We start from the raw sequence: 15,625 nt of genomic DNA, 5'->3' as shown, positions 1-15,625 counted from the left end.
AGCGTCTACACTGCACCTTCCCCGGCTTTCTCCAGACTGTCCAAATAAGGCAGTGAAAACTTAACTTTTCAGGGTCCAAGACACACACAGAGGGAGGCCTGCAGCCCTCCGGGATTCCGGCGGGGGGCGCCGTGCTCTCAAAAGGCGCAGTGGCTTTGGGTCTCAAAGGCCCCGCCTCCCCCGCGTGCGGGTAAAACATTAGCTGGAGGCCACCGCGGGCCCGCGGGGTGGGCCTTGCTGAGCCCGGGAAGGGTGGGCGGGGTGTGCCAGGGCCAGGGTGGGGCGCGAGATGCCCCATCTCTACCCTCCGTACTTTGGAAGGGGCGTGCGGGAAGCGGGCGGCAAAGCTGTGGGTGCGGTAAAGCTCGAAGCCAAGCCGCCGCGCACGGTTGGGTGCGAGTGGACAAGGTGAGTTGGTAGGGAAACAGCCTAGGCCTCAGGAGAGAGGGCCCTCGGTACCTGTTCACACGCTGGGGGCAGGAGGAGATGTGGAGAGAGGTGGAGGGAGGAGGAATTTGGGAGCTGCCTGGAGCTAGAATTTAGCTTTGGAATAAGACCACTTGGGGTCCACACTCAGCTCTGTCATCCACATTTACGGGCTGTGTGATCTTCGGCAAGTTTCTGAACCTGTCTGAACCTCAGTTTCCTCAGTTGTAACTGGGTAACTGGTGAGAATTCAGTAGGATAATGTATGCAAATCGCTAAGCCCTGCGCCCGGCCAACAACACGCGCTCAGGAAAGGCTGCTGAGCCTTGTGAAGGATGGTCCCCGCCGCCCCCCGCCCAAGATGAGTTCGTAGCACCCAAGACTGGTTCCATTCAAGATGATACGAACTGCGTTGCCCCCTCCTCAGACACACCGCAGCTGGGAACTGGTCAACTGCACCCCCCATCGGAACCTCGGTCCCGCCACGTTTGCGCCGTCCCCTTGTTCCCCAGACACCTGCTTCGTCCCTCAAAACTTTTCCCCACCCGGACCTTCTCCCAGATCCGCAGTAGCGGGAGTCAGCCACCTCCGGAGGAAGCCACGGTTGGCAGGAAGAGGGAGATGCCTCCCGGATTCATCCTGCGCCCCGAATCCAGTCAGCCATGGTGTCTGGGCAGGCCCAAGGCCATTAACTGCACTTAGCGACCCACTTCTGCGCCCACTGCGGCCTCGGATCTCTTTCGAATTAGAGAGACCTGCGGCTTTTCTGCCGGGAGAGGAGAGCGAGGGCAGCGAGAGTTCCCTGCCACTCCTGGCGCAGCCACCGCCAAGCAGGTTCCGCCGCTAACAGGGCCTGGGACTCTCTCAGCCGGATCGCCAACTTTTCTGTGCACCACTCAGTGCGGGAGGCCTGAGCTGCAGGAAGGGGCGGGATGACCTGGTGTCAGATTGCACGGAGCTCCCAGTGTCAGCTAATGATGAGCCCAGCCTCTCCCAGGCCTGTGGTGTTAGATATGCCAAAGGAATCCTTTCTTCTCCTGTAGCCTTACTCCCAGCCATCAGCCCCAAAGTAGCAGCAGAAATAATCTCTCCGAAGGGATGAAGCTCTGCTTCAGTCTTATTTTCACCCCACCCTGGAACCTCCACGACTCTTCCCCACTCCTTTATTCACCCCCAGGGGCCATACCCCCAGCTCTCCAGCCTTAGGCTCCTTAACCGCACTTGGAAACCTGGACCTAAGTCTGAGATATGGGTTTCACTTGGAAATGCACTTGTGTGATGGCCTTGGCTTTGCTTTCCCCTTTGGACATTTAGGGATCACTGGGGTCAATTGACCTCTCCTTGCATCGGGTGCCTTTTCTCCTGCAGTGGCTGGTCTTCCCTGCCCTTGAGCCAGGGAGCCTAGCTCAACTTTGGTACCATCCTCGGAGGGGTGAACTGGCCCTCAAGGTCAGAGCCAGGAAGAGAAAAAGCTGGACTACTCAAAGGATGCGGAGAGTTGAGTGGCGTCCCTCCACCTCGGGACCCCCGGCCTTCACTGGAGCCATTCCTTGAAAGCGCTTTTGTGCCTCCTGACTCTCCAAGTGGATTAGGGCAAAAGAATAGAATTACCAGTAGCCACAGGAGAAGAAAGAAGCCAAACCTCTTAGCAAAGGTGTCCAGGGAGAAGGTGCAGAAGGGCGGATACGCGCCAAGGGTGTCCCACCGCGCGGCGCTCCGGAGTACACTTTCAACTGAGAGCAGTGGGTACACCGAAGGCCAGAGGTGTGCAGCAAGGGGGCATGCCCAGAGGCCGAGAACCTAGAGATGCCCTGGAGGCCTGAGGGGCGCGTCACCGGTCTGTGCGCCCTCTCTACGCGAGACCTCAGGGCCCTCCAGGCCCTAGGCGACAGGTGCAGCCTCTGTCTCAGACGCCCGCTGTGCCAGGGCTGCCGCCGAGCACTGGTGCGGAACCACTATCGGAACGAGTTTGCGCTTCTGTTTACAAAGCAATCCTGCCATCAAAAGAGGAACAAAATCACCACTTATCACACCCTGTCATAAAGTAATCTGCCCCGGAGGGAAACCCTAGCGGAGAACCGCGCCGACTGTGGGGGCGGAGGAGGAGGGACAGAGGAAAGGGCGACTCTCCCAACTCTCCTACAGAGTAAATCGCTTGCAGAAGTAGTGTCCTAACCGGCCCGGAAAGATGGAAGGTGCCCCAGCTCTGCAGCGGGGGTGTGTCAGGGAGTCCGGTCGGGACGTGAACTTTGCGCATGGCAGAGCAGGGAATTGTTCTGTTGGGTCTTTGGAATGAGCCGATCTGCAGCCCCCGACTCCGATGTTTACTTTCCTAGCGTTTTCCTAGACACTCCAAAGTCCCCCACCAAATAGATCAGCAGAAAATGGGGGTGGAGTGCGGGAAACGAGTTCTCGAAGACTGGAACGTCCCTTTTTATGTTTTCAGCAGCAGGAGCACGCAGGAAAATCCTAACCAGTGGAGGAGGTTTGTGTTCTCTCCAGCTTCCCTGTGTCCCGCTTCCCTCACCATGAGCAGGTTTCTGGAGGGGTGGGGTTAAGGAAGCATCAGGCAATATCCACCAAATGGCAAGGAAATGCTGTAGAAATGGGGATGGGGGAGGAAGTCCTAGAAAGTTATAAGCGATCAGGCCCCCGACCCAGTCGCCTGGGTTTATCTCCTTTCCTGTCCTGCCTGGTTTCCAGTGAAGTGAGAACCGCTTCAGGCAGCCAGTCCCAATCACAGAGGGGTGCCGTGGGGGGGGGGGGTGTCCTATGGAAGGGTCAAGAGAACAACCCCTCCACCACCACCACCACACACACTTCAGATGTTCCCTGAGAAGCAGCTACTTTTCTGGTCTTGGTATCAGCAATTCACCCTTAATATAACCAGAGTTTTGGTTTGTACATTAGCTATCCTGGTCATTCAATACCACTAGCTCCTCTTCCCTACCCCTGGTCATTCTAGAACCTGGAAAATTTCTCCTGCAGCCAACATTAATGTAGCAGATTAGTGTTTGGTCACTTTGGACTCAAGAGCATGTGACCCAGCCTGAATTTGGGACTCTAAGTCCCCATAACTCCAGCCTTAAAAGCCTCCAATCACTGGCCCTGAGAGATAACTTTGGCTCCTAATGGGATATTGTGAGCCAGGGTGATTGAAAGGGCTACCAGTTTACCATTTACAGGGCAGGCAGGATTCTCAATGCTAAATTAACATTTGCACTTATTGAAGGCCTGGGGGATATTGGCTCATCCTTTACAATTCCTGTGTGGCTGATGGAAGAAGAGAGTCAATGTTGTGCTGGTGTCATTGTGAAAAAACATCTGGAAGGTGAGGGATTGTACTTTCCAAATATTGGGGAGCTAGATCCAAAGCCCGAAGAATCCCCAAGAGCGAAATGGGAGAAGGTCCCCACTCCTTCTCATGCAAGGAAGTTGTCTTAGAGTAATGGAAGACTTAGAGCAGTGGCTTTCAAACTTCGCTGTATATTAGAATCACCTGGAGAGTTCTAAAGTCCCAACATTCAAGCAGCTCCCCAAACCAACTAAATCAGAATTTTGGAGGGTAGAACCCAAACATAAATATTTTCAAGAGTTTCCTAGGTAATACCAATTCACAGCCAGATTTGAGAACCAATAGCTTAGGACAGTGGTTCTCAAAGTGTCCAAGGGCCAGCAACAGCAGCATCCCCTGGGAACTCTTTAGCAATGCAAATTCTCAGGTGCTACATTTATAGCTCTACTGAACGTTCTCGGAGTGGAGCTCAGCAATCAGCATTTTACCAAGCCCTCCCAGCGACGCTGGTGCACCTTCAGATTTGGGAAACACTTAGGGAAATGTGTGCTTCGGTCTGAAGCAGAGTTTTAGGGTTAACTTTCTACATTGCAGCTACTCTTTATCTTTGTTCTTGTCAAAAACTTGAGACCCCAGCTTTATCAGTCCTTCCTTTAAGGAACAGGGCGTGTCTCAGTTCTAGGTATGATGAAGCATAAACCCCTCAAACTGCTCTGCATTCAAATTAACCAACTTCAGAACAAGTCCAACATCACCGCTAAACAAGAGCCTACAAACAGCGTTTCCCGACGTCTCTTGAGGCGTCAGCCCTTTTCGCGGGATGTACAGGTTTAGACCCCACCATAGGTATCTCAGCATCTAAGAAATCCATTCAGCCTCTGGGGTAATAACAAAATTTACTTGTGACCAGGTGTAACTTTTACTCCACCTCTGGGCTTCTTCCGATCTCCCCTCTTCTGCCTTTTCTTTTCTCCCTTCCCAACTCTTCGCGCCCTAGTTGGCGTCTCAGTCTCGCTGGCTCAGCCCAAGTGCTCAGGACTCGTTCTCTGAATCTTAAGTCCGAAAAGAGCGAATCCTACAGTCGCTAAATTGGGCGGAGTGAGATTTTCCCTCTCCGCTCCATCGTACCCTCAAACTCGCTGGGTTGAGTGTGCTGACCAGGCGCGCGCCCGGCCGCAGCGCTCTCCCCACCCCCCTCCCCGCACAGCGGCCAGTTTCCTACATTTGTGTGCAAAGGCCCGTGGGTGGGCTGGGAGGAGCGGCCTGGCTGTCCTTTCCCCAAGCCGGCAGCGGGGCGCGGCGACTGCCCCAGCTTTAAGCTCAGCCGCAGGGCGAGTGCGCCTGGTCCTCAGGGCTCCACGCGCAGCTCACGGCCTGGGGCCACTGCCCCTAGGGTCACGTCATCTACGGGAGGATGTGTGCCCGGGTGGCTCATCCTTGCCTCGGGTGGGACCTGGTCACCATTCGGGGTACAAATGTCTTTGCCTGGACATGGCGTTATTTGGGCAAACAGGTGGGCGTCGCTTGACCGCGGCGCGGAGGGGAAGCGCAGGGGCCGCCGGCGAGCAGCGCGCTTAGGCTCCCAACGTCGCCGCTGCCACTTTGCTCTGCCGACCCGGCCAGCTCCCGGGTGGCCAGGCCGGGTGGCTCCGAGGCTCTCTCCTCGCGCTGCGGGTGGGAGGGGGCGGCCGCGTCTAGCGTAGGGCGCCCCCGCCGGGCTGACCGTCCCCGCTGCGCGCGGGCCTCTGCCGGGAGGGCGCTGGCGCCAAACCCAGCTTGGCCGGGGGGTGGGGAGCCGATTGGGCTCATTCCCTTTCAGAATTTAGAGGCTGGTGGAGACAGAGAGTCTCCTAAATTGATGCAAGTCTCCTGCAAGTCTGGGAAGGAAGCCTCAAAACTTTCTGCCATGCAAAGTCCGGGCGGTCGCCAGGGCTCGGTCCTAGTTCCCCTTGTGCAGGCCCTTAAATATCGTCCCTGTTTTCCCGCTGCCTGGGAGGGGTCTAAAGTAGTGGGTAGACTCGGACCAGGCTGCGTTTACTTTCAGTTTGTCTTACTAATGCGGAACGGGCTGCAATGCGTGCTCTGAGATTTTCTCAAGGATTTGTCCCTTTCTTTTAGAGATACAAGGTAAGGCCTTGTCATAAAAAGTGGAGATCACTCTCTTTGCCTTTCCTGCCTTTCCAAAGGAAGCACATCTTGCTGATGTGCTCGTTGGAACCCTCAGGCTTCAGATTCCAGTGCTTTTTTTCTCAAGACCATAGACCTAAAAAGAGCAAACCACGTTTGCTATTAAAAGCTGTTAGGCTTCCGTATTTTTACCCTCTGGTAATTTCTTAATAGTGCTGCTTTTGCATATATTGCTGAAAGACTAGCTCCACGAACAAGTGCCGTGCCTGTGCGAATTTAGAGGCTGCAAAAACTACAGCTCACCAAAGATCTCAAAATAACAGGTCAGCTACCTCTGGATTTCCAATCATGTATTCAAAACTCAAAGATTTTTGAGACTGAAGAGTTTGGGTAATTTTTTTTAATCATTCCATTTCTTTTCCTCAAAATAAAACAATATTTAACAGTTTTATTAAGTTGTTCCAGGCTCTGGAACCCTGGGGAGGTATTGTTCAAATGGCATTGTTTTTCTGTATTTATTTCAACATGGCAAGTTGCTTTCAAAATTTATTTTGACAATTTTACAAGGCCAGATCAAGTATGTGAGGTTTTTTAAAAATTGACATAGTACACATCACTTCATTTGTTTTTAAACTCAAAATGTGCTCTTTCCGAATCTTGCAATGTAAATTGTACAGTCTTTCTAATTAGATAATTTGAGCCATGATGTTGTGAATGTAAGAATTACACAATTTCCCTTTGAAGTGTGTTGAAGAGTAAAAAGGAAGTTTTCTCTCTGGAAGTGATTGAAAACGAACACTAAAACCTGACAATTTATACACACAGTTCTTTTTCTGACTTCACTCACCCCTTTGAGAATTATTATTTAAAATAGCAAAGTTATAGGATACTAAGTTAACTGTGATCTTTCTAATTCTGAAAAACTGGTTTTCATTTGCTTCAAGAACTTTTAAAGCAAAGTTGTCAAAGATACTGGGTTGAACAAAGACTTAGACAATAACTTTTGACTGCTTTTAATTTCTTTTTTTTTCCTTTTTTTTTTTTTTCTTTTTTTGAGAGAGAGTCTTGCTGTGTCACCCCACTAGATAGAGTGCAGTGGCATCCTTACAGCTCACTATGACCTCAAACTCCTGGGCTCAAGTTATCCTCCTGCCTCAGCCTCCCGAGTTGTTGGGACTACAGGTGTGCGCCACCATGCCCAGCTAATTTTTTCTGTTGCTTTTAGTAGAGACAAGATCTCACTCTTGCTCAGGCTGGTCTTGAACCCCTGAGCTCAAGTGATTCTCCCACCTCAGTCTCCCAGAGTGCTAGGATTACAGGCGTGAGCCACCTTGCCTAGCCTAATTTCTAATTATCTTACAATTTTTAAATTTTGAAACTATGTCTTGAGCAAAACTGTCAAGTGTACTAAATAAAGAATAAATACTTTAAAATTGTTTAAATGCTTATTTTCTCCTTTCATTATTGGCACACTAAAGCAACTATCATATAAAATTCAGGTTAAGTAAAACATAAAAAGATGGGTATCCAGTTTACATACTCCTATTGTGTTCAAATATTTATACAAAAAAACCCTAGGATATTGACATGATTTTTAACATCTCTTTTACTACTAGAAAGAGAAGCTAACAAAGGAAAACCTCTTCAAACAATGGGATTTCCTTGGCCTTAGCAGCTCTGGTGTGTTCCGATGCCAACACTAGATAGGAAAAATCTGACTTGTGATGTTTGAGATTAAACAGCAGCCTTGCTGAAACCTCCCAATGAGAGAGAATTCAGAATGCTTTCCACAGTTCTATCCTGAAGAAGAAACCATCAGAATCACAGAATTTGAGAGCCATAGAACTCTCACCATAATGCCCCTCACTGTAAATGAGTGCATACTGAACCCAGTTCAGGTATGTATACTGAGCCCAGAGCCACTCAGCTTGTTGGAGGCCTGGGGTGGGAGGTTGGGGGGAGCAAGCTTTGATGTCCAGCCTGGTGGCCTTCCCCTCACCACACCTATTCCCTACTGAGTTAGCCCGTGATACTGTGTCTGGAATTGTGCTCAGGATTAACAATATCTTCTTCTTTTTTTTTTTTTTTTTTTGAGACAGGGTCTTGCTCTCTTATCTGGGCTAAAGTGCAATGATGTCATCATAGCTCACTGCAGCCTCCAACTCCTGGGCTCAAAAGATCCTCCTGCCTTAGTGGCCCAAATAACTGAGACTACAGGTGCACCACACACCACCATGCTTGGCTAATTTTTCTATTTTTTGTAGAGACAAAGTCTTACTGTATTGCTCAGGCTGGTCTCAAACTCTTGGCTTCAAGCAATCCTCCCACCTAGCTCTCCCAAAGGCTAGGATTATAGGGGTGAGCCACTGTGCCCAGCCTAAAATACCTTTTTGACTAAAGAATGTTTGTAAACCTAAGCATCCAATCTGCTTTAGGGAAATTGGAATTAAATATGATGCTATGTATTCATTCTTAATTGTAGACGGGAAATGTCCAGTGTTGATAGAAATAAAGCCTTGACTCTGGACAAAGCTAGAATAATGACTCTTGGGCCTAATGTTGGCATTTCCTTGGTGACTGTTTCTCATGAATGAGCCCAACCTCCACTGAAAGCTACAAGAAAACCAGAAAATGCAAGCTTCTAGCCTGAATATGCCTTCAATTATCTGTGTCTTTAATATGTTTGGAACAATGTGGACACATGCCTGACATTTCATGGCATTAAAATTCCAGTAAAAGGACTCCACTCTTAGTATCACTTTTAGTATTTTACTATTTACTATTGTAGTTTCATCTTTTAACAAATTAATGATGCTTCTTACAGAATTGTTCTGTCTTTTCAAATCAACAGGTGATAGTACAAAAGCAGGAATAATCTTCCAGGAATCACTATTTGATTGGAAGTTATTAGGCAGTGACAAGAAACTTGACAACAAAAGTGAAAACATTAAATGAGGGTGGCAATGAAAACTAGAAGTATCTACCCAAAGAGAATGTTTTATTCATCATTAATCATAACAATGGAAATAGGTTATGAGAACAGAAAAAGAAATCTTCACCAGTAAGTTTGACTATACCTAGCCCAGTCACTGTGACACCAAACCGCATTAATTTCGACAAAGGTGTGACTCAAAATTAACAAACACTCTGAAGATGGGCTTCCTATTTATAAGGCGTGCTTTTCAGAATCTCTTACCAGAGGCACATTCGGAAGCTAAGTTGAATAACATTGACTAACACTTTCTCTGAAATCCTCAATCCCATGTTGAAGCATATGTGTCATAAGTAATCTTAACACCATCAAATAAATTCGCCAGAAAAACCCCGTCATATGTCCCTTTCCCAAATGTTTCCCAAATACACACATGTAGCCAGTCCAAGTTAGAACTGGCAATTTTTTTCTAAACATTTGCTGCCCCCACGTGTCTTTGTAGAAAACTGAGTGTTAAAGCTAAATCATGCCCATTAGCACCTCCTACACAGCATTCGCAGGTTAGGTATGCTTAAGTACAATCAAAGAAACAGCTTAATGGTTACAAGTTAGATAAGCTTAAGTACAATCAAAGAAACTGCTTAATGGTTATAAGAAGAGCACCAAAGACTGGGCGGGGAAGAAGGGATGGAGAGTTTGACTTTTGCCACAGACTGTTGGGATAATCCGCAGTAATTACATAACCTCTATGTGTCCTGCTCTCTTCAAATTTAAAAGTGGGTGGCAGACTGGTGGGACAGGGAGAGTAGCCAGATTTTTACTAAGGTTCCATCTAGCTCTAATATTTGGTCATTCTCATTGAGGATGATAAAAGAGAAGTGGGAAAATCCAGTTATCCCATTTCTGGCTAAGTCGTCAATTTGGAGGTATGCCAAAAACTCATGAATGGATTTCCTGTTTCATCACTGGAATCCATTACCTCGGTTCTCTGTCATCTTGACAGACTTGCTTCTCAATGTCTCAGTAGCTCTGAGCCTAAGGAGACAAGAAGGAATTTGTTTTCTTTAATGCTCAACAATTACCCAGTATACTGCTTGTGACTTCAAAAGTGAAAATCATCTTCCGAGTTTATAGCATGCATCAGTAACAAGTGCTTCTCCAGCTCTGACTAGTTCTTAAATCTTCTCTGAGATACCATGATTGCCATGGCAAAGCCATTCTGTGTCTATTCCCTTGATAACAGAACCCTGATTTGTTTCTCTTCTCAGGCAACCACACATTTAAAGAAAGTCTGGGTCTCTGCCTTGCTCAAAAGGGTGAATCTTAATTCATGTAAGATTCACCGGTTCTCACCTTTCACTGTTACTCAGAATCTTCTGGAGAGCTCTATAAAAATACTGTTCCCTGGGCCCACGCCCAGAGATTTGATTTAATTGGTATAGAGTTTGACAGTTTTTGAAAACTCTCCAAGTGATGCTAGTGTGCTGCATGAGTTGTGAATCACTTACCTATGCCAATAATGATCATTCCATTCCCCTCTCTAGTGAGTAGTTTAGGAATGCGTACATGATTTAATTTTTAGCTAAGGGGAAATCTGACTGGAGGTAGGGCTTCCTGGACAGTTTTCCTCACTCTTGTAAAGGAACAGAAGATAAGGTTGCATCCGTATTTTCTCTTTCAGGTTTTGTTTGTTACCACGTGGGGATATAAGGGATGTGATGCCTGGAGCAGGTGCAGCCACTTTGTGACTGCGAAGGAAGTTCTCACATGAAGGAAGATCCCACATAGCAGAGTGAAAAGAAGGGAAGAATTGCCAGTCTCTGGTGGTCTTGTTCAGCTGCTGAATTAAAGGACCCTATACTCATCCTACCTCAGGACTTATTGGGTTTCTCAAACTATGCCACTGAACTCCTAAGATCCCATGGGATTTTGCTAGTATCCTATAGAGACATTTCCTAAGTGGGATTTTGTGTGGTGTGGGTATATACGTTTACATAGTAAAATGTGTGAGGCTATAATTTCAGAACATTATGCCTTCCACTTCTGTCTTCAAACTAAAGCAGATTATTTATTTGCAAATAAAAAACAAAGACTGGGGCAAAGATAACCTGCAAGTGGAAAATTTCTTATTTCACATGGGTAAGATTAAACCTAAAAAGGAAAGGGATTTTTCTTAGAAGTCACGCAAACTTAATCCCTCAAATGTCATAACATGTATAATTCTTAATGTTATTTGTACTACCATCAGCTTTCAGGTGACTATTAGTGATGTAAATCTATTACCATTTGCCTTGAAGATGTAAATCATTAAAATTTTACCATCATATTACGGTTTTCTGATTGCTCTTTTTTCCCCCATTTATTCTTCCTTTGTATATATTCACGGTGTCCGAGTGTAATTCTGCTGCCTTGATACATTGTGTTGTAGTGAAGTCAGAGCTTTCAGTGCATCCGTCACTTCACGGCAACACTCATTGTACCCACCCAGCGACCTCCCATCATCCAGCCCCTCTCACTTCAGATTGTTCTTAACGTTTACCTTTAGTGACTGTCATGTTTGAAAACTCCTGCACTTTAAGGCTTTCTTTTTTACTTTTAGCTTTTGTTGTCATTTTCATCATTAATGTACTCATTGCCACTTGATGTACTGTAAAACCCTTTAACTCTTTTCTTTTGGGTCTTATTCTTTGCACACATGTAACATCGAGGTAATGGATATGCATTTGATGCACAGGATTCCAGACCATACTCACTTACGGACCCTACTTTGAATATCACACATTAGTGCCAAAATATTCATATAGTAGCATACTATGCCTGGCAAAACAATGTGATCAGTGATCGTATCCTTAGTTGCTCGGAGGAACTTCACTCTGGTCTTCAGCACTCGAGTTTCCTAAGCAGACTGGCATGCTATTAATAGTAAATCATGCACTTTTGCTATATGAATTATATGCATATGTACCCAGACTTAAATATGAGCACATATGTAAGAGAGGAATTACTTTTATCCTGATCACTATCTATTAAAATAAGAAACTTAAAAATTCAAAGCCCCAAACGCAGGAAATATAACATTTTAGGTAAACCTGGGTAGATTTTCAGACATATTCTCCATTACCAGATGGCCTAATATTTAACTGAATAGAAAATAGATTTATGGTGTGGAAAATATTTATGTATCTTTATCTAAATAATGATTCCGTTATTCGACTTCTTTCTGTGTACCAAGAAACCAACGACACTAAATGGGCATTATTACCAACTATAATTGGAAGTATCTAGCAAGAGCCAGAGGGAAAGTGTATCCTTAGAACAAGCTGCAGAGTGACAGGCATGAAGTCATTGTGTTTAGAGCCACAGTTCAGTTTGGTGTGAGAGCAAAGTGCAAGGACCATTTGCCCCCCCCATTCTTCACTTCCAGGGTTTTGTCATTTCTGCAATGATTCTCAAATGCCAATCTCTAGTCTCATGCTGTGTCCATTTTTTCCCAAAGCTGTATGATCAGTTTAAGTATCTACCCTTCTCAAAAACTGCTACTGACACAGGTAGGGAAATGCTCCATGTTTGACAATGTTGATGAGTTTTCAGAGTAGCATGTGACTGGAATTGAAAGAACAGGACTCTAGTGTCAGCCTAGCCACAAGCTGGCTGTTATGTCCCTGGGCAAGTTTCTTCTTGTCTCTGGGTCACATTTCCTGACCTGTAATGCAAGAGTATCAGTCCCAACAATCTCTGAGGCCCTTTCTAGCTCTAAGAGCCCCTGGAGTCAGATTCATACATCTGTCAGCTGAGCTCCCAAACAACACAGCCTAGAAACAATAATTCTAAAAATAAAACATACAACTAAGAAACCAGTTACAAGACTAGAAGGCACCATCAAGTGTATTTTGTCACCTTCAGATGGAATTTATGTGAACAGTTTTGTACATATGCAAGTTAATTCTACTTTAAATTCATCATTATTCATTAGGCAAAGCATTTTCACTTACCTGTATTGATATCTCACTCAATATCCTAATATATAAAATCCAAATAACCTCTGCCTTGCACAAAGATAATATGCCACTTAATCAGGTTATTGACCTTATTGAAGAGACCTATATGAATACGTGGCAATAATATTAAGGAATATCATTAAAATTATGGCATTTTCTTAAGGGAATTGAGTCATACAGACTTTAAACTGATTATATATAATAATTTTGTAGTCAAGTTTGCTGTTGTGTTTTTTTAAAAAAACAAGATTCGTTTTACAATGTTATTTGTCATCTATAGAATCCTCTAAGCATATAACAATATTTACTTTGCATATTTAACTGTACAAAAGTCAGATAAAACATACATTTATTTTAGCTGTAGACACCTGGACCTGGAAAACCATGAGAAGTTGGCTACCCCTTCTTTTTGCCTTTACGCAGAGCTGTGGTAAATATCACCAGCAAATTTAGAATCTTTTTCCCAATGTCTCCAGAGATTTCATTATTTTTCTTTATAGCTTATTGCAATACTTAAGAGTCCTCAATGTCTAATTTTTTAATTTCATCTAATCCCTTGTGCAGCAATTTACATCTAATTTTTCTTCTTTTTATGTGAGATGTAGACAGCTGTTGGAAACTGTTCCTTGCAGGTGACCTTTCTCATTCTTAGTAATTATCTCTAGGTGAGGCAACATGGCACATTCAACTATTCAGCAAATACTCATTTCTCTCATGTGCCATGCACTGTTCTAGGTTGTGAGTCTAGAACAGTGAAAACAGAAAACAAAAAAAATCTCTGCCCTTGTGGTCTTTGTATTCCGGAGGAGAAAAAAATAGACAATAAACAAGATAAATAAGTAAAATATGTAGTATGTTAGATAATGAATGGTACAGGCTAAAGGGAATCAGAAACAAAGAAAGGAAGTTAGGTAGTACTGAGGGGGTGGGTGATTTGCAATTTACACAAGGGTCCCCCAAGGATAAGGAGACATCTGCCTGACCAGAGAAACACTCCAGGCGGAGAAACCAGCAAGTGCAAGGCCCTAGGCAGAAACATGACTGACTTGCGTAGCAGGGGTGAGTGAGCTAAGGGAAGAGGAGTAACAGATGAGGCCAGAGAGAAATTCAGAAATGATGGGGGCTGTGGGTGGAGGTGCTGTCAGTGACTGGAGCCATTATAAAGACCTTAGCTTTTCCTCTGAGTGAGAGCAGAGCCTTTGGAGGGGCTTGAGCCAAGTAATGATGTAATCTGATTCATATTTTAACAGAGTCACCTTGGCTACTCAGTCACAACAGGGAGACAAATATGGAAGCAGGAAAGCCAGTTTGAAGGCTGGAACAACAACCATGAGCTGGGCTGAGATCACCCAGGAAGTGCTTGCAGATGAACAGGGAAAAGGCCCAAGACTAAACCCTGGCTCACCATCATTCAGAGTGAGGGGACTGACAGACACCAACAAAGCACACCTGAGTAAAGAACAGCAAAGAACTAGGAGGAGAACCACCGAGCATGGACCGGGCCACATTTCCAGGAGGAGGGTTGACCGGCTGTGTCAAAGCCCGCTGCCAGGATGCGCTCCCTGAAGACAGAGAGTGGACTTGACTTAGCCACACGGAGGTCAGTGGATGTGGCGGACACCAGCAGGGAGGCTAGAACCAGGAAGCCCCACAGTTTTAGGCAAACTCACTCATAAAACCTGGCTACTGCTAAGCAGTTCACGCATCCCTTTGACCCTCAGTGGGCTCATGGGGAAAATAGGTGTAAAATTTCCTCCTCAGGAAGCTGAGGTCCTAAGGAGGAAAATCTGCATTCGTTTGCTAGGACTGCTATAGCAAAATGCCACAGACTCGGTGGCTTTCATCACAGTTCACAGAAATTTATTTTCTCATAGCTGTGGAGGCTGGAGGTGCCATCCGGTGAGGTCTCTCTTCCTGGCTTGTAGAACAGCCACCTTCCCTCTGTGTCCTCACATGGCCCTTCCTCTTTGCATGCGGAGAGTGAGAGAACCTCCTGGGGACTCTTCCTCTTCTCACAAGGACAGAGTCCTATCAAGTTAGGGTCCCACCCTTGTGACCTCATCTAACTTTAATTACCTCCCCAAAGGCCCCATCTCCAAACATAGTCGGGTTGCAGATTAGAGGCTCAACCTATGACTTTTGGGAGGGAACACAATTCACTATGTAACAAAGCCCTTAGCATTTGTTAGAGTTCAAACCTGTTAATTCAACCCTCAAATATTCTATTACTGCTGTTTATGTTATTACCACTGCAGGGTTTTATTATTTTTACAATTTAGAGTGCAACATATAATAACATACATGTCAAATTCTCCTTTAGAAATTAAAAAATATATATCTAATTCATCTAACAAGGTGCAATTAGCATCTTGAAAGGAACGTGATTTTATAAGAAAAAAGTTGGCTAACACTGCCATCTATTGGAATTTTGGTCAAAGCTCATTTGTTGGATTTTATTCCTCCTTTATCAATATCTTATATGCTGCTGTGATTATTTTTCTAAAAAGTACAAAATTGGATGACTTTGTTTTCAATTAAATCCTACAATAAGTATCCTAAGAAATACACAAAGATTCTACCCCGACAGAATTAGTCTTTTCCTACTTCTGAGATTCATTCTAAAGTTGACAAACATAAATTGTGGACAGGGAGGCACCGATGGAAAAATCCCTGCTTCTGGAAACAAATTCTCATTCACATTAGTTTTATTTTTATTTCTCAGTTATAAACTGTTTGATGTTCTGGCTCATATAATCCACAAACAAAGAGGGTTACTCTTAGAAGCCTGGTAGCAGAAAGTGAAAAGTTTCAGATCGTAAGCTAGCAAATACTCACCTGCTCCTGGTG

This window comes from Eulemur rufifrons, chromosome 18 (assembly GCF_041146395.1).
Source record: "Eulemur rufifrons isolate Redbay chromosome 18, OSU_ERuf_1, whole genome shotgun sequence".
NCBI classification, from domain to species: domain Eukaryota; kingdom Metazoa; phylum Chordata; class Mammalia; order Primates; family Lemuridae; genus Eulemur; species Eulemur rufifrons.
The sequence above is the reverse complement of the archived record's forward strand: the minus strand, read 5'-3'. Positions refer to the sequence as shown.